The 25,149-nt window shown below is 42.2% G+C and overlaps 1 protein-coding gene across 7 annotated transcripts in view; it reads left to right on the forward strand.

The window, feature by feature from the left end:
- SYT7 (synaptotagmin 7) overlaps positions 1 to 25,149 on the forward strand; it is a 542,375-nt gene that overhangs the window by 501,134 nt on the left and 16,092 nt on the right. The window lies entirely within an intron of this gene.

The following is a 25,149-nucleotide window of genomic DNA, read 5'->3' on the forward strand; positions in this document are numbered from 1 at the left end:
TGCCTGTATTTTTCTGACTTCACTTCACCAACTTAGACTATTTAGTGCTGATGCATCACACTCAAATCAGATTACAAAAATATTTAAACACAGGTTGTAATGTAATGAAAGAGGTAAAAAGAGAAGGAAGAGGGGAAGGTGAATATTTTCTCAAGCCACTGTATATGAAATTTGTACTGCATTACTGCTATATAGGATATACATATAAAATAAAGGTACTTAGTGACTAAATTGGCCAGTTCATGTGAGTCCATCAGGCATGACAAGGTGACATTTCTTTGGTATGACCCTAAATCTATAATTTATCTGATGTAACTCTCCCGGACTAAAAGTCTACAAATTTAAAGGGCAGCACTAATTAAAAACCGTTTTAGGCTGATGGGAGAAGTGACCAATCAAATATGGAGGCATTCACCACCTTCAAGAAACCATAGGGGCGGGGTTTTTGGGTGTTTGATTCACCCTTTCCTTACCCGCTGGCTGCATGCTGGCTGCAATATTGGATTGAAGTGCATTCAGCCAGCGGGTAAGGAAAGGGTGAATCAAACACCCGAAAACCCCGCCCCTATGGCTGAAGATTGTTCCCTCCAAATTCAGGTGACAGAGTCCCTTTAAAAGAAAAAAATCAAGTGTGAACAGGTGCAAGCTGTGATGACTGCACAATATGCAAACAAATGAGCTGTTGTCACGTGGGAAACTTTTGTATGGTTATATATATTGTGTCTGTACAACGTATAACACATGAACAGTTTATAGTATACTAGATGGTGGCCCGATTCTAACGCATCGGGTATTCTAGAATATGTATTTATGTATGTATATAGCAGCCACATAGTCTGTATATAGAACAGGCCACGTAGTATATAGGAGCCATGTAGTATATAGCAGACAAATACTACGTGGCCTGTGCTAAACAGTATGTGGCTGCTGTATACATACATATTGTAGAATACCCGATGCGTTAATACAGGCCACGCAATATATAACAGTGGCCACGTACTATATAACACAGCCCACGCAGTATATAGCAGCCACGCAGTATATAACACAGGCGACGTAGTATATAACACAGGCCACGCAGTATATAACACTGCCGACATAATATATAGCACAGCCCACGCAGTATATAACAGCCACGTAGTATATAACACTGCCTATGTAGTATATAGCAGCCACGCAGTATCTAACACAGCCCACGTGATATACCGCAGTGTGGGCACCATATCCCTGTTAAAAAAAATAATTAAAATAAAAAATAGTTATATACTCACTCCCTGGGATCCACGAAGTTCCAGCGATAGGCGCGCGGCTGCCGCCATCTTCCGTTCCCAGGATGCATTGCGAAATTACCCAGATGACTTAGCGGTCTGACGAGACCGCTAAGTTTTCTGGGTAATTTCGCAATGCATCGCCGGGAACGGAAGATGGCGCCGGCGCGAGCGGCTCGGCGGACTACGGAGGGTGAGAATGGCAGGTTTTTTGTTTTTTTTATTATTTTTAACATTACTTTTTTTACTATTGATGCCGCATAGTCCGCATCAATCGTGAAAGGTTGGGGACACACAGGGTTAATAGCAGCGGTTACGGAGTGCGTTACCCGTGGCATAACGCGGTCCGTTAGTGCCGGCATTAACCCTGTGTGAGCGGTGACTGGAGGGGAGTATGTGGGTGCCGGGCACTGACTGCGGGGAGTAAGGAGCGGCCATTTTCTTCTGGACTGTGCCTGTCGCTGATTGGTCGTGGCTGTTTAGCCGCGACCAATCAGCGACTTGGATTTCTATGACAGACAGAGGCCGCGACCAATGAATATCTGTGACAGAAAGACAGACGGAAGTGACCCTTAGACAATTATATAGTAGATGGAACACTAATCCTTTTTGACTGGGGGTCTTGTCATTAGTAGTCCAGTCCCCTTTACAGTTATGCTATATCTCATGTAGCCATTTCCATCATTTTCCTGTCTCCATCTGCTGAGGAGGAGTTTTACAATATTACAATGAAATTGTCACAAGGATGAGGTTCTGTAAAAAAAACAGTTCTTTCTTCTGTACAGAGTTAATAACAGGTTCTAGTATAAGAGCTTTGTCTCAGATTTGTCAATATCAGTCGAAATAATTTAATTTCCCTCTCTAGTTTCCCCGAGGTCTTAGTCCTACTACCCATGTTCACCAAATCAATATCTGCCATTGAAAAATCTTTAACGCAACATGTCTAGAAACTGGTAGAATTATTATCCCTCTGCAATAGTACATAACTAGGCCGTTTCTGGATCTCTGGAGGGATAGATCCAAGGAGTATCACCTATCATAAGACGGAAGGAGTTGATGGGACTGAGACAACTCACCACCTTTCTCATTAACTGTGGACTATTACAATACATTGGGGAGTGGATATTATTATCACTCTGTGCCCTAATTGTCAGTCATCTTTCTAGAAATTTTAACTCAAAAGACATAATTTTAATCATTCGGTATCATATTGCGGACTCTAAGATGTACCCATCTCTGGACAAAAGCAAATACAGTCATGGCGAAAGTGTTTGCACCCTTGAAATTGTACCAGAATGGAATTATTTCTTCCAGAAAATTATTGCAATTACACATGTTTTGTTATACACATGTTCATTTCTTTTGTGTGTATTTGAACAACACAAAAAACAGGAAAAGAGGCAAATTGGACAAAATTTCACACAAAACCTTAAAAATTTGCCATAAAAAATTGATGCCACCCTCATCTTAATATTTCGAATAAATAACTGCAGTCAATCGCTCGGGTGCTAGCTCTTGTCTTAAGGACCTTCCCGCTCTGGTCACGTGACCCGCCAGGTCCTTGTCACTTCAGCCTACTCTCTCCTTCCCTCCCCTCTGGAGTGTGCGCACGGTAAGCACAGTCGTCTTCCGTACACTCCTCTCCCTCTCTAGTGTGTATGCACTGCACACACTGTCTGTTTCCTCACCTTTCCCTGGTGCTCTAGGCTAAAGGAAGTGTTATTCCTTATTTCTCCAGTGAGAAATACCAATACCAATCCAGCCAGTATGGCACAATGCAGGGGGATGTATAGAATCCTGACGAAGGATAGTAATCCGAAATGCGCGTCGGGGTGCGCCTTATCGGGATTCGGCTGACCCCACTTTTACAGGTATATTGAAGATTCTATACATCCCCCTGCATTGTGCCATACTGGCTGGATTGGTATCCGGTCCCCTTTTTTTCTGGGATCTAGATTGTATCTGGACCGGATAGTGGCTATATAGCTGGATTTGGTAACCGATCTGTATCTGGCTCCATATAGTGGCAGATTATAACTATTATTAGCATACAGTATTTGGGCCAAATGGTGGCAATTTAGCTGTATTTTGGTAACCTATCTGTATCTGGCTCTATATGGTGGCAGGTTAGAATTATTATTGGCACATAATATTTGCATTGTGTAACTTTACACTGCCCAATTAAAAGTGAATTCCTTATAGGCTTTTTTTGCACACTGTGGTTCAGTTTAACACCTATAGTAGCAGTACCCGCATGTTTGTTGCACTTTGCGGTTTTTATAGTTCCCACGCTTTTTTACAATTTTTGCACATTGCACTTTTTGTGACTTGACACATTTCAGTATATTACATTGATTATATCCAACCTTCCCCCTTTCTTTGCACTTTATATTGCTATATTGCACACATAAGTTATTACCTTGCTATATTTTGCACACATTGCATCCAGGGGTGTGTATTTTGAGCATATGCGGATTTTGTGCTACATATAATTCCAGTTAATAATATATGTCATCTTGGGGTGATGTATGAGCCTGTTATTTAAATACAATTTATTTTTTAAAGGGTCAGCCTATACCATTGTTGATATTGATTTTATTTATACAAAAAATATTGTCCCGTTGTGCGCATATGTGTCTACATTTTATTATTTGTATTTTCTATTTAATATTTGCCAATTATATACAATAAAGGCATTTTTAAATCTTGTAGATCTTCTTGGACTATTCTATATTGGCTGTGGTTGCTTTCTCTTAGTATGGTGGTGGTCTCCACATTTCTCTCCACAGGACGCTAGTCACTGGCATTTATATCAAGGTTTTATCTCATATTGATTTTATTATTTGTTGGCATATAGCGATTGGTGTATCTGTGGTTGTTATTTAATCTTATTTCTCCAGTGGTCTAGGATAGTAGAGGAATAAATGCTTTCTTTCCAATTGGCCTAGAAGAGTAGGACTGTTTATGCTAATCCATCGGAGCGCAGCATGATGTAAGCCAGGGGTGTCAAACTGCATTCCTCGAGGGCTGCAAACAGGTCATGTTTTCAGGATTTCCTTGTACTGCACAGGTGATAATTTAATCACCTACACAAATAATGAGTTGGTGATTAAATTATCACCTGTGCAGTACAAGGAAATCCTGAAAACATGACCTGTTTGCAGCCCTCGAGGAATGCAGTTTGACACCCCTGCTGTAAGGGCTGCATTGTGGAAAGGTGATATATGTATACAGTTTGAATTGTGTTATCAGGAAATAATCTATATTTTTATGTTAAATGTATTTTTTTTTCGCAATGTTTTTTTTTCATATGACAATTTATACAGATAGAAATCTTGCAATTTTCACAAAAGACCCAATCTTTTACTGAAGCATCTAAAGAGCGTGTGCAAAGATCATTCTGAAGGGGGAAATCAGGGTTAACTGTGACATCACTTTTTATGAATGGTGGATTTTGTGATATATTTTTTTTTTTTTTTACAGATTTTTGTATGAAAAAAAGAAATAGCCAAAAATACATTTAACACAAAAATGTGATTTTAAAAAGTAATTTTTCTGATAATACCTTCCCTTAACCTTAGCCCTCGGAGCTTTTTTCGGTTTTGCATTTTCATTTTTCAGTTTTTCGCTCCCCTCCTTCCCAGAGCCATAACATTTTTATTTTTCTGTCAATATGGCCATGTGAGGGCTTATTTTTTGCGGGACGAGTTGTACTTTTGAATGACACCATTGATTTTAGCATGTCGTGTACTAGGAAGCGGACAAAAATTCCAAGTGTGTTGAAATTGCAAAAAACGTGCAATCCCGCACTTGTTTTTTGTTTGACTTTTTTTTTCTAAGTTCACTAAATGCTAAAACTGGCCTGCCATTATGATTCTCCAGGTCATTATGAGTTCATAGACACCAAGTATGTCTAGGTTCTTTTTTATCTAAGTGATCAAAAAAAATTCCAAACTTTGCTTAAAATAAAAAAATTGCGCAATTTTCTGTTACCCATAGCGTCACTATTTTTCGCGATCTGGGGCAGGGTGAGGGCTTATTTTTTGCTTGCCAAGCTGACGTTTTTAGTGATACCATTTTGGTGCAGAGACGTTCTTTTGATCGCCCGTTATTACATTTTAATGCAATGTCGTGGCGACCAAAAAAACGTAATTCTGGCGTTTTGACTTTTTTTCTCTCTACGCCGTTAAGCAATCAAGTTAATCTTTTTTATTGATAGATCGGACAATTCTGAACTCGGCGATACCAAATATGTGTAGGTTTGATTTTTTTTTTATGTTTTATTTTGAATGGGGCATAAGGGAGGTGATTTTAACTTTTATTTATTTATTTTTTCATATATTTAAAAACATTTTTTTTTATTTTGGCATGCTTCAATAGCCTCCATAGGATCCTATAAGCTGCCATAACTCAATCGCCTCTGCTACATAAAGGTGATGCTCAGATCGCCCCCATGTAGCAGAATGACTTCATTGCTATGAGCGCCGACCACTGGGTGGCGCTCATAGCAATCTGGCATCAACAACCATAGAGGTCTCAAGGAGACCTCTGGTTGTTATGCTAACGCACCGGTGACCCCTGATCATGTGAGGTGGGTCACCGGTACGTGCATTTCCAGCCAGATGCCCGGAAGCACTGGTTAAATACCTCTGTCAGAGTTTGACAGCGGCATTAAACTAGTTAATAGGTGCGGTCGGATCGCGATTCCACCCGCGGCTATTGCGAGCACTTGTCAGTTGTTCAAAACAGCTGCCTTGTCCCGACTTTGATGTGGGCTCACCGCCGGAGCCCGCTTCAAAGGGGTTAAAGAATAATGGAGGGGTCAGTAGCTGGTGCCCAGTGGTTTATTTACTTAGTAGGTAGTTATATTGATAATTTAAGGTTGAGTTTGTGTTTTTACTTTTATGTTATTCTTCATCTCTTTATGTTTTATTTTAATTAAAGGGATTGAATATTCTTAAATGACATGGGGAAATTTGGGGGCCATTTTGGATTACCGAAATGCATATTTTTGTCGAAAAAAAATTTGCAGTAGGGTTTCATTAAAAATTTTGCAGTGCTTGGCTTTTTAAGCTGTTTTGTTTCCCTACTCATTGCTGGTAGCAGAATAAGATTAACTAAGAATCAGTTAGTGAGCTTGTTCTGATAGGAGAGTTTGTAAATTTGTAATAAAACCCAATTGCGAAAATTATTTTCAACTCAAAATACATACATTCTAAAGTAAGAAAAAAATGCTTCCATATACATTCATATTCTTTAATGATGCACTCCCATTAAAAATGTTATCCTCTTAATATATCGCTGTCATCATATACAGCACTGTGCACTTACAATTGCTCTTTTTACCTTTCTACCCAGTTAATTCTTTTCCAGTAGGTCCATGACATCACATGATTATAAACAGACTAGCTGAATCGTTCTAAGTTCTACATAGCAATAGGAGGTATCTTTTCCCTGCATGAGTCATCACTGCAAAAGTCCCTGGCAAGAGGGAGGAGCGGAGCAGCTGAGTGAGGAAGTGAAGAGGGGGATGTTTCATGCAGGGAAAATAGACTTCCAGTTTCCACACAGAGCAGAGAAATGAGAAGAATTGACTGGATAGAAAGGCAAAATTAGCAATTGTAAGTACACAGTGCCATATAATATGATGACTGCAATATGTTAAAAGGATAAAAACTTTGATGCGAGGACGAGGATGGCTTCTTTAATGATTGATGGAAAGAGATATTTCTTCAATCTTTAAAGCGAACCTGCCAGCAGTATTTTGCTAAGTAACCTACAGACACTGTAAGATGGCAGTCTTAAACTGATTAAAATGATACCTGGGGTGAAGAAATCCATCTTGTGGTTCTTGTGTAATCATTGTTAGAAATTTTCACTTAATGATATGCTCGTGCTTTGGGGCGGGACTGTGGGCAGAGTCTTGTATTCCTGATCTCTCCTGCTCTAAGCCAAAGAAAACAAGGAGAGACTTGCCCACAGACCCACCCAGAAGAACAAACATGTTCCTTATCATAGAGACAGACTGTTTGTGCTTCGGGGCGGCCTGTGGTCCGGTCATTCCTTGGTTTTTCTGGCTTAGAGCAGGAAGATAAGACTCTGCCTACAGAGAACCACAAGATAGATTTCTTCAACCCAAGTATAATTTTATTAAAGAATAACAACGCCAACCTGACAGTGTCTGTAGGTTACATAGCAAAATACTGCTGGCAGGTTCACTTTAAAGGATAGTTATTTACAAAGGCAAATTATTTTTACACTGAAATGCATGTATTTTGAGCTGAAAATTATTTTTACAATTGGGTTTCATATGCTCAAATTTTTATTATGTGCATATAAAATTGTCATAATGGTCTGAAGTAAGGAAGAGGGCTTAAACTGTCCCTGGCACTGGGTTCTTAACTATCCCTGTCCAAGGGGTACTCTTGACGGTACAGAGGTTTGGGTCTCCAACCTTGCTATGTTCCTGTTAAACCCTAATCTATACCCTCACCCACCCTATGAGGCATGGGACAGAAATGTGAGGGAAGCAAGACACAAAGACAGACACGGTGACTGAAAACCACTATCATACAAAACACTCACTAAAAATAGGGAGGAGGAAAGGGAGGAACAAATAAACTAAACAGGAATAAGGACAAAGAGATAAACACTCACAAAACTACTGCACACAAAACTCTCCAGTAACTATTCCCAACTCCAGCACTACACAGCTCAACACATCCAGGAAGAGGATTCTTGCACAGGCAAGGAAGAAATGCCCAGAGCTAGGATATGTAGGGAGAGGAAATTATATCTGCAGCTGAGAGCAACCACTCTGTATGTTCCCAGCCAGCACGGTAGAACGGTAGAAGTCCTTAACCCTTTCAGCACTGATGGAAAGGAAGTCCATTTAAAATAGGACACGAATCACACCATCTAAAGAGGACCTGTGATTCATTACTCGTAGTGACCTTCTAACTCCAGGTCTCCCAGGGGGACGTGACACCCTTGTGACATGTAGACTTTTTTTTTGTCACTGTTATTTGTGCACTTTGTCATATATTGCAGCTCTACCTCATTGAATGAAATGGCACTCATTCTCACGCTCAATGGAAGTTCCTTTAGTCCCCACCAATTACTCATTGATACCATGTCAACAAGGCCTGGCATCAATCTTTAATGGAGCAAAACTCTTTTAACGTCACGATAAAGTGCATCTTTATCGAAACAATGTAGGCTTATGTGATTGGTACATGCAGAAATGTAGGGCACAATGATGTTCCTGCAGCCTTTATACAAGCACCAACATAACAACTGTCTGTAGCATCTACATCCTTGAGTTGGAGAGTTGTTGACCTAGTCCTTTCAGACTTCAAACGCACCTTGGAATAGACACACAGCGGGTGCCTGAGCTGAAATATTCTCTTTCTGGAAACATTTTCAATGTAAGAGATTGACAGCTTCATTTTACAGTCTGGTATATTCTTAGTAAGACACATTCAATATATTTAACAGCTCATTTTTTTAGGACAGTGAGTTATACCAACAGCCAAAGTATATCATAAAGGTAACTGGGGAAGTTCTATATTTTTGGTTATGATTGACATTTAGGTACTTTTTCATATGAATCATAAAGAATTATCGGCCACTTTTACCTAATGTATTACTCTGTGATACAACCCAAAAATATTGTATGAAAAAAAGAATTGAAAAATTCTGCCTTTTTCATACAATATTTTTGTGTTGTGCAGCTTGTGTTTTTCATTGGCTACTTGTCGCACACAAAAAAATCTATTTGGTACTATTATTATTATTATTATTATTATAGTGCCATATATTCCATGGCGCTTTATATGTGAGGAGGGGTATACATAATAAAAACAAGTACAATAATCTTAAACAATACAAGTCACTGCTGGTACAGGAGGAGAGAGGACCCTGCCCACGAAGGCTCACAATCTACAAGGGATGGGTGAGAATACAGTAGGCGAGGATAGAGCTGGTCGTGCAGCGGTTTGGTCGATCGGTGGTTACTGCAGGTTATAGGCTTGTCGGAAGAGGTGGGTCTTCAGGTTACTTTTGAAGGTTTCCATAGTAGGCGGGAGTCTGATATGTTGTGGTAGAGGGTTCCAGAGGAAGGGGGATGCATGGGAAAGATCTTGTATGCAATTATGGGAAGAGGAGATAAGAGGGGAGTAGAGAAGGAGATCTTGTGAGGATCGGAGGTTGTGTGCAGGTAAGTACCGAGTGACAAGGTCACAGATGTATGGAGGAGACAGGTTTTGGATGGCTTTGTATACCATGGTTAGGGTTTTGAACTGGAGTCTCTGGGTAATTGGGAACCAGTGCAGGGATTGACAGAGGGGAGAGGCCAGGGAATGGCGGAGGGACAGGTGGATTAGTCGGGCAGCGTAGTTTAGAATCGATTGGAGGAGGTGCGAGAGTGTTAGAGGGGAGGCCACAGAGCAGGAGGTTGCAGTAGTCAAGGCGGGAAATGATGAGGGCATGGACTAGGGTTTTTGCAGATTCTTGGTTGAGGAATGTATTCTCTTTTAATATAGGATCTGCTCTATAGGTAAGTCTGTGTCTATCTATGGATGTGTCTATGGCCAATATAAGTAACAAAATGGGTTAAAGAAAATCATGTCTCATTAAGAAACCCCATTGTTATACACTAGTCAGTCAGTTTACCCCCAGCAATTAGCTGTTGTCAATGGAGTAGGTCAGCCATAAAATGCATGGATGTACAAGGTTCCATAGAACAGGATCGGTTCATGTTCTGAAGCTCTCCATTAAAGAATGTTGAAAAACCAAGTAAATATAAATAGGGATTTTTCTGAAGTTTGAGAGCGTTGGTCGTATTGTAAAAACTTGGTTATGAAAATGGTTTTTTTCTGTCCATTGCCCCAACAATGTTAGAGGGTTAGCTACTACCATTATTATACAATGCCTACAAGTAGTATTCAACCCCCTGCAGATTTAGCCGGTTTAATCAGATGCAAATAAGTTAGAGCCTTCAAACTTCAAACAAGAGCAGGATTTATTAACAAATGCATAAATCTTACAAACCAAAAAGTTTTGTTGCTCAGTTAAATTTTTATAAATTTTAAACATAAAAGTGTGGGTCAATTATTATTCAACCCCTAGGTTTAATATTTTGTGGAATAACCTTTGTTTGCAATTACAGCTAATAATCGTCTTTTATAAGACCTGATCAGGCCGGCACAGGTCTCTGGTGTTATCTTGGCCCACTCCTCCATGCAGATCTTCTCCAAGTTATCTAGGTTCTTTGGGTGTCTCATGTAGACTTTAATCTTGAGCTCCTTCCACAAGTTTTCAATTGGGTTAAGGTCAGGAGACTGACTAGGCCACTGCAACACCTTGATTTTTTGCCTCTTGAACCAGGCCTTGGTTTTCTTGGCTGTGTGCTTTGGGTCGTTGTCTTGTTGGAAGATGAAATGAAGACCCATCTTAAGATCCTTGATGGAGGAGCGGAGGTTCTTGGCCAAAATCTCCAGGTATGCCGTGCTATCCATCTTCCCATGGATGCGGACCAGATGGCCAGGCCCCTTGGCTGAGAAACAGCCCCACAGCATGATGCTGCCACCACCATGCTTGACTGTAGGGATGGTATTCTTGGGGTCGTATGCAGTGCCATCCAGTCTCCAAACGTCACGTGTGTGGTTGGCACCAAAGATCTCGATCTTGGTCTCATCAGACCAGAGAACCTTGAACCAGTCAGTCTCAGAGTCCTCCAAGTGATCATGAGCAAACTGTAGACGAGCCTTGACATGACGCTTTGAAAGTAAAGGTACCTTACGGGCTCGTCTGGAACGGAGACCATTGCGGTGGAGTACGTTACTTATGGTATTGACTGAAACCAATGTCCCCACTGCCATGAGATCTTCCCAGAGCTCCTTCCTTGTTGTCCTTGGGTTAGCCTTGACTCTTTGGACAAGCCTGGCCTCGGCACGGGAGGAAACTTTCAAAGGCTGTCCAGGCCGTGGAAGGCTAACAGTAGTTCCATAAGCCTTCCACTTCCGGATGATGCTTCCCAACAGTGGAGACAGGTAGGCCCAACTCCTTGGAAAGGGTTTTGTACCCCTTACCAGCCTTGTGACCCTCCACAATCTTGTCTCTGATGGCCTTGGAATGCTCCTTTGTCTGACCATGTATGAGCGCTGTTCACAAGTTTGGGGAGGGTCTTAAATAGTCAGAAAAGGCTGGAAAAGAGATAATTAATCCGAACATGTGAAGCTCATTGTTCTTTGTGCCTGAACTACTTCTTAATACTTTAGGGGAACCAAACAGAATTCTGGTGGGTTGAGGGGTTGAATAATAAATGACCCTCTGAAAAGACTTTTCACAATTTAAAAAAAAAATAAACAAAGAAATAACATTCTTTTTTGCTGCAGTGCATTTCACACTTCCAGGCTGATCTACAGTCCAAATGTCACAATGCCAAGTTAATTCCAAATGTGTAAGGCTGGGTTCACACTTTGCGGTTTTTACCGCAGAACCGCCGCGATTTTGATGCTGCGGGTCCGCAGCAGTTTCCATAGCATTTTCATTTACATGTAAACCCTATGGAAACCGCAAACCGCTGTGCACATGCTGCGGGAAAAACCGCGCAGAAACGCAGCGGCTTAAAACCCGCAGCATGTCACTTCTTTGTGCAGAATCGCTGCGATTCTGCACCCATAGGAATGCATTGAACCGCTTACTTCCCGCATGGGGCTGTGCCCACGTTGCGGGAAGTAAGCGGCTAAGATGCGGTTCCTACCCGGGGTGGAGGAGAGGAGACTCTCCTCCAGGCCCTGGGAACCATATTTGGGGTAAAAAAAAGAATAAAAATAAAAAATCATGTTATACTCACCTCTCAGCGTTGCACGCGGCCGTCCGGTCAGAGTTGCTGTGCGAACAGGGCCTGCGGTGACGTCGCGGTCACATGACCGTGACGTCACGAAGGGTCCTTCTCTCATAGCATCTTTGGAACCGGACCGCCGGGTGCAGCGCCGAGGAGATCCGGACATCAGAGGGTGAGTATAACCAATTTTTATTATTTTTAACATTACTATTGATGCTGCATATTGCTGCATATGCAGCATCAATAGTGTAGGCGGAAACCCGCAGCGGAAACCGCGGAACAAACCGCGATAAATCTGCAGGGAGAACCGCAGCGGTTTTGCCCTGCAGATTTATCAAATCCGCTGCGGGAGAACCCGCAGAGGGACGCCGCAAAGTGTGAACATGGCCTAAACCTGCTAAATCTGCAGGGGGTTGAATACTACTTGTAGGCACTGTAAGTATTGGCCTAGACATAAGTTCTTTGGAACTATTAGCACTAAATTCTCAAATAATGATCCTGTGACTTGAATTGGTTACTTCTATACTTAAAAGATATTTAAAGTGTGAAGTTTGTTTTCGTTTTTATTTTATAAACCAATAACACAAAAAATAAGCAACTTTGTAATATATGTTATCAGAAAAATCCGCTTCCTTCTCCTCCAGGACTGATCAGTAATTGTCAAAATTCTCAATTCACAAGTAAAATCTGTATTCAGTGAAGACAGATTGCTGCATTTCTGAGATAGGAGATGGCAGTTACTACTGGGAAGATTCTATGTAGATGAAGGGGAGGGAGGAGCTCTGTATTTAGCTCCTCCCCTCTCCATAAAACTTTATAAGCACCAACTGTCATTTTCTCTCTCAATAATGGGAAAATCTTTCTTCACTGAATACAGATATTACCAATGACGTAAGAACTGTAAAAATGACCGATCAGTCCTGGAGATAAAGAAAGTTTCTCTGATAAGATATCAGAAACGCTGGATTTCTCTGATAAGATATCTTACAAAGTTGTTTATTTTCACATGTACTATTGATTTATGAGTTAAAAATTGAAGAAACAGTTACGCTTTAAGCTTTGGGGCAGCTCATATGGAAATGGAAATTGAACTTCTGAGTCACAGGAGAACAGACTTCCAAAAAAAAAAGGACAGGGATGTGCAGAGGTGCCAACCAACAGTGTCCCACCAGATGGAAGGTCCCCATTCTGTTCTCATTATAGCCTGGTAGAGGACTCAGGTGCATGGCCCAGATAACTAGCAAATTCTTCAAAAGGGTTTCAAGATATCTGGTGTTCTTCCATTCTAAATCCTATTATAATAACATAAATATATTAACCCCTTCATGACCTTGGGATTTTTCATTTTTCCGTGTTCGTTTTTCACTCCCCTCCTTCCCAGAGCCATAACTTTTATATTTTTCCGTGAATTTGGCCATGTGAGGGCTTATTTTTTGCGGGACGAGTTGTACTTTTGAACGACATCATTGGTTTTAGCATGTCGTGTACTAGAAAACGGGAAAAAAATTCCAAGTGCGGTGAAATTGCAAAAAAAGTGCAATCCCACACTTGTTTTTTGTTTGGCTTTTTTGCTAGGTTCACTAAATGCTAAAACTGACTTGACAATATGATTCTCCAGGTCAGTACGAGTTCATAGACACCTAACATGACTAGGTTATTTTTTATCTAAGTGGTGAAAAAAAATTCCAAACTTTGCTAAAAAAAAAATAAAAAAAAAATTGCGCCATTTTCTGATACTCGTAGCGTCTCCATTTTTCGTGATCTGGGGTCGGTTGAGGGCTTATTCTTTGCGTGCAGAGATGACGTTTTTAATTATAGCATTTTGGTGCAGATACGTTCTTTTGATCGCCCTTATTGCATTTTAATGCAATGTCGCGGCGACCTAAAAAACGTAATTCTGGCGTTTCGAATTTTTTTCTCGCTACGCCGTTTAGCGATCAGGTTAATGCTTTTTTTAATTGATAGATCGGGCGATTCTGAGCGCGGCGATACCAAATATGTGTAGATTTGATTTTTTTTTATTGATTTATTTTGATTGGGGCGAAAGGGGGGTGATTTAAACTTTTATATTTTTTTTATTTTTTTCACATTTTTTTTTACTTTTTTTTTTTACTTTTGCCATGCTTCAATAGCCTCCATGGGAGGCTAGAAGCAGGCACAACGCGATCGGCTCTGCTACATAGCAGCGATCTGCTGATCGCTGCTATGTAGCAGAAATGGAGGTGTGCTGTGAGCGCCGACCACAGGGTGGCGCTCACAGCCACCGGTCATCAGTAACCATAGAGGTCTCAAGGACCTCTATGGTTACAATGGAGATGCATCGCCGACCCCCGATCATGTGACGGGGGTCAGCGATGACGTCATTTCCGGCCGCCCGGCCGGATGCGGTAGTTAAATGCCGCTGTCTGCGATTGACAGCGGCATTTAACTAGTTAATAGGTGCGGGCAGATCGCGATTCTGCCCGCACCTATTACGGGCACATGTCAGCTGTTCAAAACAGCTGACATGTCCCGGCTTTGATGCGGGCTCACCGCGGAGCCCTGCATCAAAGCAGGGGATCTGACCTCGGACGTACTATCCCGTCCGAGGTCAGATAGGGGTTAAATATAATAGCAATCAGAATGTAGAAAACAGAAAGGTCCAATGAACCTCAAAACATGAAATACAGTCATGGCTTTAAGTGTTGGCACCCATGAAATTGTTCAAAATATGAAGTATTTCTCCATGAAAATTATTGCAACTGTACGTTTTATTATACGCATGTTTATTTCCTCTGTGTGCATTAGAACAACACAAAAAAAAAGCAGAGAAAAAAAGCCAAATTGGACATAAGTTCACACAAAACTCCAACAATGGGGTGGACAAAACTGTTGGCACCTTTCCAAAATTTTTGGGTAAACAACTTTGTTTCAAGCATTTGGTGCTCCTTCAAAGTCATCGGTGGCAAATAACAAGTGTGAGCAATATGAAAATCACACTTGAAACCAGATAAAAAGGGGATAAGTTGTCTCAATCTTTGCATTGTGTGTATGTGTGGGCCACAATAAGCATGGAGAGCAGAAAGAGAAGAGAACTGTCTGAGGACTTGAGAACCAAAATTGTTGAAAAATATCAACAACCTTAAGGTTAGAAGTCCATCTCCAGAAATCTTGATGTTCCTTTCTCCACTATGCACAACATAATCAAGAAGTTTACAACCCATGGCACTGTAGCTAATCGCTCTGGACGTGGACGACAGAGAAAAAATGCTGAAAGGTTGCGACGCAGGGTAGTCCGGAAGGTGTATAAGCAACCCAATGAAGTTCTAAAGAAATTCAAGCTGTCCTGCAGGCTCAGGGTGCATCTGTGTCAGTACAAATTTCCCTTGATATTTGAATGAAATGAAACGCTATCCCAGGAGATCCAGGAGAAACCTTGATGACACAGAGACGTGAAAAACCTAGACTGCAGTTAGCCAAAATGTACGTGAGTAAGCCAAAATCCTTCTGGGAAAGTGTCTTGCGGGCAAATGAGACCAATATACAACTTTTTGGTAAAGCACATCATTCTACTGTTTACTGAAAAGGGAAAAAGGCCTACAGAAAATAACTCAGTACCTACAGTCAAATATAGTGGAGGTTCAAAGATGTTTTGAGGTTGTTTTGCTGCCTCTGGCACTGGGTGCCTTGACTGTGTGACAATGACCCCAAACATACTTCAAGAAAAATTCAGGAATGGGTGGAAAAATACACTAGAGAGTTCTGAAGTGGCCAGCAATGAGTCCAGAACTAAATCCTATTGAATACCTGTGGAGAGATCTTAAAATTGCTGTTGGGAGAAGGCGCCTTCAAATATAAGAGACCTGGAGCAGTATGCAAAAGAAGAGAGGTCTAAAATTCTAGTTGAGAGGTGTAAGAAGCTTGTTGATGGTTATGGGGAGCGATTGATTGCTGTTATTTATTCCAAAGGGTGTGCAAGCAAATATTAATTTGAGGGTGGCAATAATTATGTTTGACCCATTTTGGGGGGTTTGTGTGAAATTATGTCCAATTTGCCTTTTTTCCCTCTGCTTTTTTTGTGTTGTTCCAACACGCACAAATTAAATAAACTTATGTATAACAAAACATGGGTAATTGCAATAATTTTCTAGGAGAAATACTTCATTTTCTGGAGCAATTTCATGGGTGCTAAGACTTTCGGCCATGACTGTAATACGCTGTAAAAATACCATAGGGTTTATGCCAAGAACTAGGGAGATGAAATACTTGCTACTTTTGCTGGCTCGCAACTTGTTATTATCCACTTTGTATAAATCTTTGAACGTAGAGGACTAGACTCGAAATTTAGATTGGAAAGGATCCAGCAGTGGAGGGAAGAAGAAACAGGAATGGAGCCAGAAAAGAAGCCAATGCTATCTATACGAACTGAATAAACACTCAATGTATACCAGCGCAAAGATAGACCGATAATAATAAGAATATAGATAGATAGATGCCAAGCATTGGAAGAGAAGCCATAAAATAAATGACAATAAAATAGTTTTTTATATAATGTATACCTTACTATTATTGGTGACCCCAGAGCTGCCACTAGAAATTTCGGGGCCGCATACTGGCAAATTTTTCGAGGCCCCCTTGAGACTCCGCCCAGGCTCCACCCAGTCCCGCCTCCACGCTCCACCCCTCGAACTGTCCACAGTGCCACCGCTCTCTCTTGGAAAGACTCCACTTCTCATCTATCACACATTAACAGTTCCCATCACCAGATCACACATATAGCCGGCAGCTTTTGTTTTGGCCAAAAGATTTTTTAAGCCGCCACCACAACACGGTAGACACTTTTGGCCGGGCCCTACTCTGCTGTAACCTATTAAATATTTGTTAAAATATGCAATACAATTTAGGTATATTTTTATTTATTTTTCAATTTTTAAAATGACCAATAATATCACATACAAGGAACAAATACCGCTACACCATGTCAAGACCACATATTACCGCCACAGTGATCGAATAACATCACATACAAGGAACAAATACCACAACACCATGACCAGACACAATATTATTACCACATAGTGACCAAATAGCACATACAAGGGACAAATACTACCGCACCATGACCAGACCACATATTACCACCAGTGACCGAATAATATCACATACAAGGAACAAATACCACCGCACCATGACCAGACCACATATTACCACCACAAAGTGACCGAATACTACAATACTGATCAGTAATAAAAAAAAACACAATACCATCACTATAAGTGCTATTATACTCAGGAGATCTGTACTTAGCATGCAGTGTCTGTGTACAGTTAATACAGTGATCACTGGTGACATTATACACAGGAGCTTTGTATATAGTATATAGTGTATAGTGTCAGTGTATAGGTAACACACTGACTCACCAGTGACATCTCTAGGTGAAGTCCTTCATCTTTCATCCAGCGCATACCGCCATCACTTCTTCCAGCCAGGACTTGTCCATGCAGGAAATAACACAGTTATCTCGAGCTCCGCTTGCAGAACACATTACTTAATTTTTCCCAACTTCTACATTACACCACATGAAGAAAAAGAGGCGACATATTGTCACTCTACACAGTAACAGGACCGCCCCCCCCCCCCCATTTAAAACAGTATACTCAAAAAATAAAATAAATATATCACTGCAGTAATAATATCCCTTAATTAGCCCCTAATATCCTTTAATTAGCCCCCATCCTGGCCCCGTGTGTCTCATTCCTGGCTCCAGCCATATGTTCTCGCATCCTGCCCTCATGATTATCCATTCTGCCCCATATGATCTCCCCATCCTGCCCCATCTGTCTCCATCGTATCTATCGTGCCCCATGATCCTGCATGATCTGTCTCCAATCCTGCCCCCAGTGTCTCCAATCATGCCCCATGTCTTCCATTCTGCCCCGTGTCTCCAATCATGCCCGTTCTGCCCCCAGTGTCCAGCATCTCTGCCCCCAGGGTGTCCAGCATCCCTGCCCCCAGGGTGTCTAGCATCTCTGCCCCCAGGGTGTACAGAATCTCTGCCCCAGGGTGTACAGCATCTGTGCCCCCAGGATGTACAGCATCTCTGCCCCCAGGGTGTACAGCATCTCTGCCCCCAAGGTGTCCAGCATCTCTGGCCCCAGTGTGTCCAGCATCCTACCCCCAGCGTGTCCAGCATCTCTGCCCCCAGCGTGTCCAGCATCTCTGCCCCCAGCGTGTCCAGCATATCTGCCCCAGCGTGTCCAGCATATCTGCCCCAGCGTGTCCAGCATATCTGCCCCAGCGTGTCCAGCATCTCTGCCCCAGCGTGTCCAGCATATCTGCCCCAGCGTGTCCAGCATATCTGCCCCAGCGTGTCCAGCATATCTGCCCCAGCGTGTCCAGCATATCTGCCCCAGCGTGTCCAGCATATCTGCCCCAGCGTGTCCAGCATATCTGCCCCAGCGTGTCCAGCATATCTGCCCCAGCGTGTCCAGCATATCTGCCCCAGCGTGTCCAGCATCTCTGCCCCAGCGTGTCCAGCATCTCTGCCCCAGCGTGTCCAGCATTTCTGCCCCAGCGTGTCCAGCATTTCTGCCCCAGCGTGTCCAGCATTTCTGCCCCAGCGTGTCCAGCATTTCTGCTCCAGCGTGTCCAGCATCTCTGCCCCAGCGTGTCCAGCATCTCTGCCCCAGCGTGTCCAGCATCTCTGCCCCAGCGTGTCCAGCATCCCTGCCCCAGCGTGTCCAGCATCCCTGCTCCGGAATGAGGAAGTGGAGCAGGGCAGTGTGTGATGTCACACACCCATGATGCAGCGTGCCGCGTGCGGCGGCTTAAAGTTACAGCACGCTCATTTCCGCTGCATTACACAGTGGCAGGCAGCCTGAATAAAATGTCAGGGGGGCCCAAGCGGAGCGCGGACCAGGCTGCCAGCATGCTCGCTCGGGCCACCCTTTTTGCTCCTCATCACCGGGCCCCATACTCAAGTAATGGCTGTAATGCCCTGATGGCAGCCCTGGGTGACCCTATTGACCCAACTCTAAGATCAGTGTTCTTCTGCTGACGACCTCTTCTGACTGTCCGACACAAATGTTGGCATGCAGTACCACAAATTAGATAGTTCCCGAATACTCTAATTGGCACGGCCATTATTTTCTGTTCCTCCCTCTGCTTTTGTGTATCTCGCACACATTTTCATTCCTTCGCTCCACATTGTCCTCAGGGCAGACGTGCCGGGTCACAACATATAATTACATCCATTTCTAAGCCATCAGCCGACAGCAGCCGAAGAGCGCGCGCACTACGTTGTATTTTTGGGTCCCCGCTAGTGATATCATTATGTATTATACAACCACTGTGCATTTATAGTATCACCTGTAAGATCTGCATGAGCTCATATTGAAGCCAGATATCTGGAGAGCCGAGCACTCGCTTTATTGCTGCGCTCCAGCCAGTGGCGGATGGTAAATCCCATTACACAGAGCAGGCCCAGACCGGCACAGCATCAGCCGCGCAATTAACTGGACTTCACACGTAATATGCAAAAGCGACCCTGACACTGCACAGAGCATCTAATAAGCCGTTAGAAAGAGTTATCCCTACCACTGAAATACGGAGACATGCTGTGCAAATTATTTACACAGGATTTTATGTAGAGGTGGATTCAGCACAGACAAAGGTCTTTCGAGGTTGTAAGGCAATATATTTGCAAGGCTTCCATTTTTCGGTAAGGGTATGTGCACACAATTTTGTATTTGCAGCAGATTTCAGTTTTGACAGGGAAAATGTTGCATAAAAATGTGCATTTTCGCTTGTGTTTTTGATGCCTCCTTACTTGCTTTTTTTCCCTATTCTTTTGAATGGGTAAAAAACGCTGAAATTGGCACGCTGCAGGTTTGAAAAAAACATTTTGAAGGTTCAAATCTGCAAGGAAAAAATAAGCTGCCACTGCCAGTGCATGAGATTTTAGAAATTTCATTCACTTTGCTAGTACTGTGAAACACTGAGGTTTTTTTCTGCAGGGAAAAAAAGCAACAAAGACACAATGGGTGAACAAGCTCCAAGGAGGGAAATGAAGAGTAATGCAGTCATCATACTGCTCACATAAATACCGTAATACTACTTACATATCAGTGCCGTATGGTGCACACATGCCACTTTTTGTCTAAATAATTTCAGCAAACCAAATTTATATAGACACAATAATAGTGTTAATAGCATCCTAATATAAAATTATACAATGCCTAAATAATACCGCACACAGTACAATGGCTAGCACAACCCACTAGAGAGGAAGGTTATGGCCCCGGACGCATCATAATAAAGTCAGCCCCATCCCCCAATATCGGAGGATTGGCTGACAAGATAATGTTTATGGCAGCCCCTATGTCTCTGTCTGTCGGAAGAGAGAAGGATCCGGCCTGATGAGTTTCCAGTGGCCAATCCTTTCGTTCTCCCGGAGATAAGTCAATGACCGAGTAACCACTCTTTCCTAAAGGACACACGAAGGCTCGGCCGGACTGGTCTGGACTCCAGCTATGGTCCCCGGCCGAATCTTCAAACTGCATTTTCTCTGAACCCCGGAACATTTCAGAGAATAATATACCTGTCTGCAAATGTGCAGCCAGGCTCTGATTCATGGTGTCCACCATCTTGGCATGTGACATGTTCCCTTTAAATAATATATTCTAGTATTGAGTAGATTTAAAAAAAAATGATGGAACTTTGTTTTTTGAGAATCTGCAATCTACACACGTAGCCGTTATGTGCAAATTCTTCAGTAGACCGGTCGCTGTCATTTATAGCGGTCTATCTGTAAATGGGAAGCCAGCTCTGGACGATTATAACTGATTGATTAACTTGGCTCCATTCAGGAAAATGAATTGTGAAAAGTAATAATTTTTAAAACATTATTTTAGGTATTTGGTTACTATGCAGGTCCAACAAATTGGGGTGAACTTTATTTGTAGACCTAAAATTTTCAACTTAAAAATTGGATTAACTTTCTGAAAATATTGAATAATTTATCTGTCACTTCCATTTTATGGTCCAGAGCTGCGTTAACAGTCATACAGATTTCAGAGCTAAAATATCCTTAGTCTTCCGTGATGGTTGAATGTTTTGAAAGAGTTGACTATGGTGACTTGCATGTTATACAACTCCGGCAAAATTGAAGAGACCACTGCAAAATGTTCAGTTTGTCTAATTTTTCTCTTTATAGGTTTTTTTTTGAGTAAAATGTAAATTGTTCTTTTATTCTATAAACTTCTGGCAACATGTCTCCGAAGTTCCAAGCAATACATATTGTATTTTTTTTTCTGAAATGGAGAAATTGTCAATTTTAAAAAAAAAAAACCAGTGCTTTCAGACCTCAAATAATGCAAAGAAAACAAGTTCATAATCAATACTAATGTTTTACCTCAGGAAGAGTTCAGAAATCAATATTTTGTGGAATAACCATGATTATTAATCACAGCTTTCATGCGTCTTGGCATGCTTTCCACCAGTCTGTCACACTGCTTCTGGCACAAAAATGTAAGCAGTTCTTCTTTGTTTGATGGCTTGTGACTATCCATCATCCTCTTGCCGCTATTAACCTGTTAAATGCCGCTGTCAAACGCTGACAGCGGCATTTAACTACCGCTTCCGGCGGCGTGGCCGGAAATGAGCGCATCGCCGACCCCCGTCACATGATCGGGGGTCGGCGATGTGTCAGGACAGTAACCATAGAGATCCTTGACACCTCTATGGTTACTGATGCCGGCCTGCTGTGAGCGCCACCCTGTGGTCGGCGCTCACAGCACGCCTGCATTTCAGCCACATAGCAGCGATCTGATGATCGCTGCTATGTAGCTGAGCCGATCGAGTTGTGCCAGCTTCTAGCCTCCCATGGAGGCACAAGTTAAAAAAATGTTTTTAAAAATATGAAAAAAATACAAAAATATAAAAGTTTAAATCACCCCCTTTTCGCCCCATCCTAAATAAAACAATAGAAAAAAAATCAAACCTACACATATTTGGTATCGCCGTGTTCAGAATCGCTCGATCTATCAATAAAAAAAAGCATTAACCTGATCGCTAAACAGCATAACGAGAAAAAAATTTGAAACGCCAGAATTAAGTTTTTTTGGCCGCCGCAACATTGCATTAAAATGCAATAACGGGCGATCAAAAGAACGTATCTGCACAAAAGTGGTATTATTGAAAATGTCAGCTCGGCGCGCAAAAAATAAGCCCTCACCCGACCCCAGATCACGAAAAATGGAGACGCTACGGGTACTGAAGCTAGAAAAAAGCCAAACAAAAAACAATTGTGGAATTGCACTTTTCTTGCAATTTCACCACACTTGGAATTTTTTTCCCTTTTTCTAGTACAAGACATGCTAAAACCAATAGTGTCGTTCAAAAGTACAACTCGTCCCGCAAAAAATAAGCCCTCACATGGCCATATTGACGGAAAAGTTAAAAAGTTATGGCTCTGCGAAGGAGGGGAGCGAAAAATTAAAACGCAAAACCGAAAAAGGGCTGCGTCTTGAAGGGGTTAATGTATTGCTGGGACATTAATGAATAGAAGACACTTCCAATTCACACAACTGGATTTTTGGTTCCAGTGATGTCTGCATGGACAGCACTCAGACCAATGTTATTCAATTGGACTGTTCAGACAAGTATTTTTTGGTGTGTTTTTTTGACATGGACCAAGTGCCCGTGTGAAAAAAATTGCAGCATGCCATATTTTCCTCTGTATTTCAGATGAGACTCCCCCATTCAAGTCTATGAATTCACAAAAAATAAAATTGGATCCCGTACGGATCAACAGTATAGCACCTGATACGGTACATTGCCATTATTAACATGGGAACTGGTTTTGGTCTTGTAAATTTCATTCACTATTCATATATCAAAACTAATGCCCTATGGATGACAATACAGAAATGAAAAATCATCTGATTTTTATGTAGAAAATATGGATGATTTTTTTTATGGTTTGGGGTGAGCTGGACCGCAGAGTGAAGGCAAAAGGGCCAACAAGTGCTAAGCATCTCTGGAAACTCCTTCAAGATTGTTGGAAGACCATTCCCGGTGACTACCTCTTGAAGCTCATCAAGAGAATGCCAAGAGTGTGCAAAGCAGTCATCAAAGCAAAAGGTGGCTACTTTGAAGAACCTAGAGTATAAGACATAATTTCAGTTGTTTCACACTTTTTTGTTAAGTATATAATTCCACATGTGTTAATTCATAGTTTTGATGCCTTCAGTGTGAATGTACAATTTTCATAGTCATGAAAATACAGAAAAATCTTTAAACGAGAAGGTGTGTCCAAACTTTTGGTCTGTACTGTATGAAGATTACAGTCTGATCTATTACATCTGATGGAATAGATCTCCATTGATCAGAACTATTGTAAGATACTGTAAGACCCTTAAAAGGGTTACCACACAAACTACATATAGCATCACAGGATAGGTGATAACTATCACTAGATCACTAGAATGAAGTGGCCAGACTTCCCTTTGGGGAGTGATTGGGTAATTGCCAATTCAGCATTCGGTTCATTTTCCGTAAGAGCAATGGTCACACGTGCACTACCACTCCATTTACAGTGTTCATTCTGGTGATTGGTGGTGATTAGTGTTGAGCATTCCGATACCGCAAGTATCGAGTATCGGCCGATACTTGCGGTATCGGAATTCCGATACCGAGATCCGATATTTTTGTGGTATCGGGTATCGGTATCGGAGGTGTAAAATAAAGAATTAAAATAAAAAATATTGTTATATTCACCTCTCCGGCGGCCCCTGGAACATCACCGCGAGGAACCGGCGTCCGGCAGGCTTCTTTGTTCAAAATGAGCGCCTTCAGGACCTGCGGAATGACGTCGCGGCTTCTGATTGGTCGCGTGCCGCCCATGTGACCGCCACGCGACCAATCAGAAGCCGCGACGTCATACCTCAGATAAATTCCTAGAATGAGCGCCTTTAGGACCTGTGGAATGACGTCGCGGCTTCTGATTGGTCGCGTGGCGGTCACATGGGCGGCACGCAACCAATCAGAAGCCGCGACGTCATTCCGCAGGTCCTAAAGGCGCTCATTTTGAACAAAGAAGCCTGCCGGACGCCGGTTCCTCGCGGTGATGTTCCAGGGGCCGCCGGAGAGGTGAATATAACAATATTTTTTATTTTAATTCTTTATTTTACACCTCACTATGGATCCCAGGGCCTGAAGGAGAGTTTCCTCTCCTTCAGACCCTGGGATCCATCAGGATACCTTCCGATACTTGGTGTCCCATTGACTTGTATTGGTATCGGATATCGGTATCGGCCGATACCGATACTTTCAAGTATCGGACGGTATCGCTCAACACTAGTGGTGATCCAATAAACGATTGGTTCCTATTCATACATAATGCTTGTTGATAACCCCTTTAACACAGAGTCAAGAATAACTGAGAATCCAAAAGCATTCCCACCTCATTGGGAAGGTTGAATGACAAGCAATATAGGTTGGATTACTTTTATTCTACTTGCTTTTATAGCACCTTTAATTCCACAGCGCTTTACAGACATTATCATCCCTCTTCCCATTGGGGCTCACAATCTAGATTCCCTATCAGTATGTCTTTGAAGTGTGGAAGGAAACTAGATAACTCAGAGGAAACCCACGCTGACACGGGGAGAACATACAAACTCCTTACAGATTCTGTTCTTGGTGGGATTTGAACCCAGGACCTCAAGTGAACTTCCAGCCCCTTTCCCAGATTTGTGTAATAATACAGGGAATGAGGTTGTAATTACTGTTAGATCTAAAGAAACTGTTTAACAACCTTGCAGACAAATTAAGCGCAGCAGAGGTCAGGAGACTAGAAGAGCGCATCATTAGAGAAACATGTGATGACACACTTCTCTGACCACTGCAGCCAATCACAGCCTGCAGTGGTGCTATGGCTTCCAAAATGGAGCAGACACCACTTCTGGAAGAACCGCAGACCTCCGGAGTGGGCAGCGCTGGATCCGCAAGTTGACTATGTCTGCGTTAATTATTTTTAATCAATTTGGGTTT

Source organism: Ranitomeya imitator, chromosome 9 (assembly GCF_032444005.1).
Source record: "Ranitomeya imitator isolate aRanImi1 chromosome 9, aRanImi1.pri, whole genome shotgun sequence".
NCBI lineage: Eukaryota > Metazoa > Chordata > Amphibia > Anura > Dendrobatidae > Ranitomeya > Ranitomeya imitator.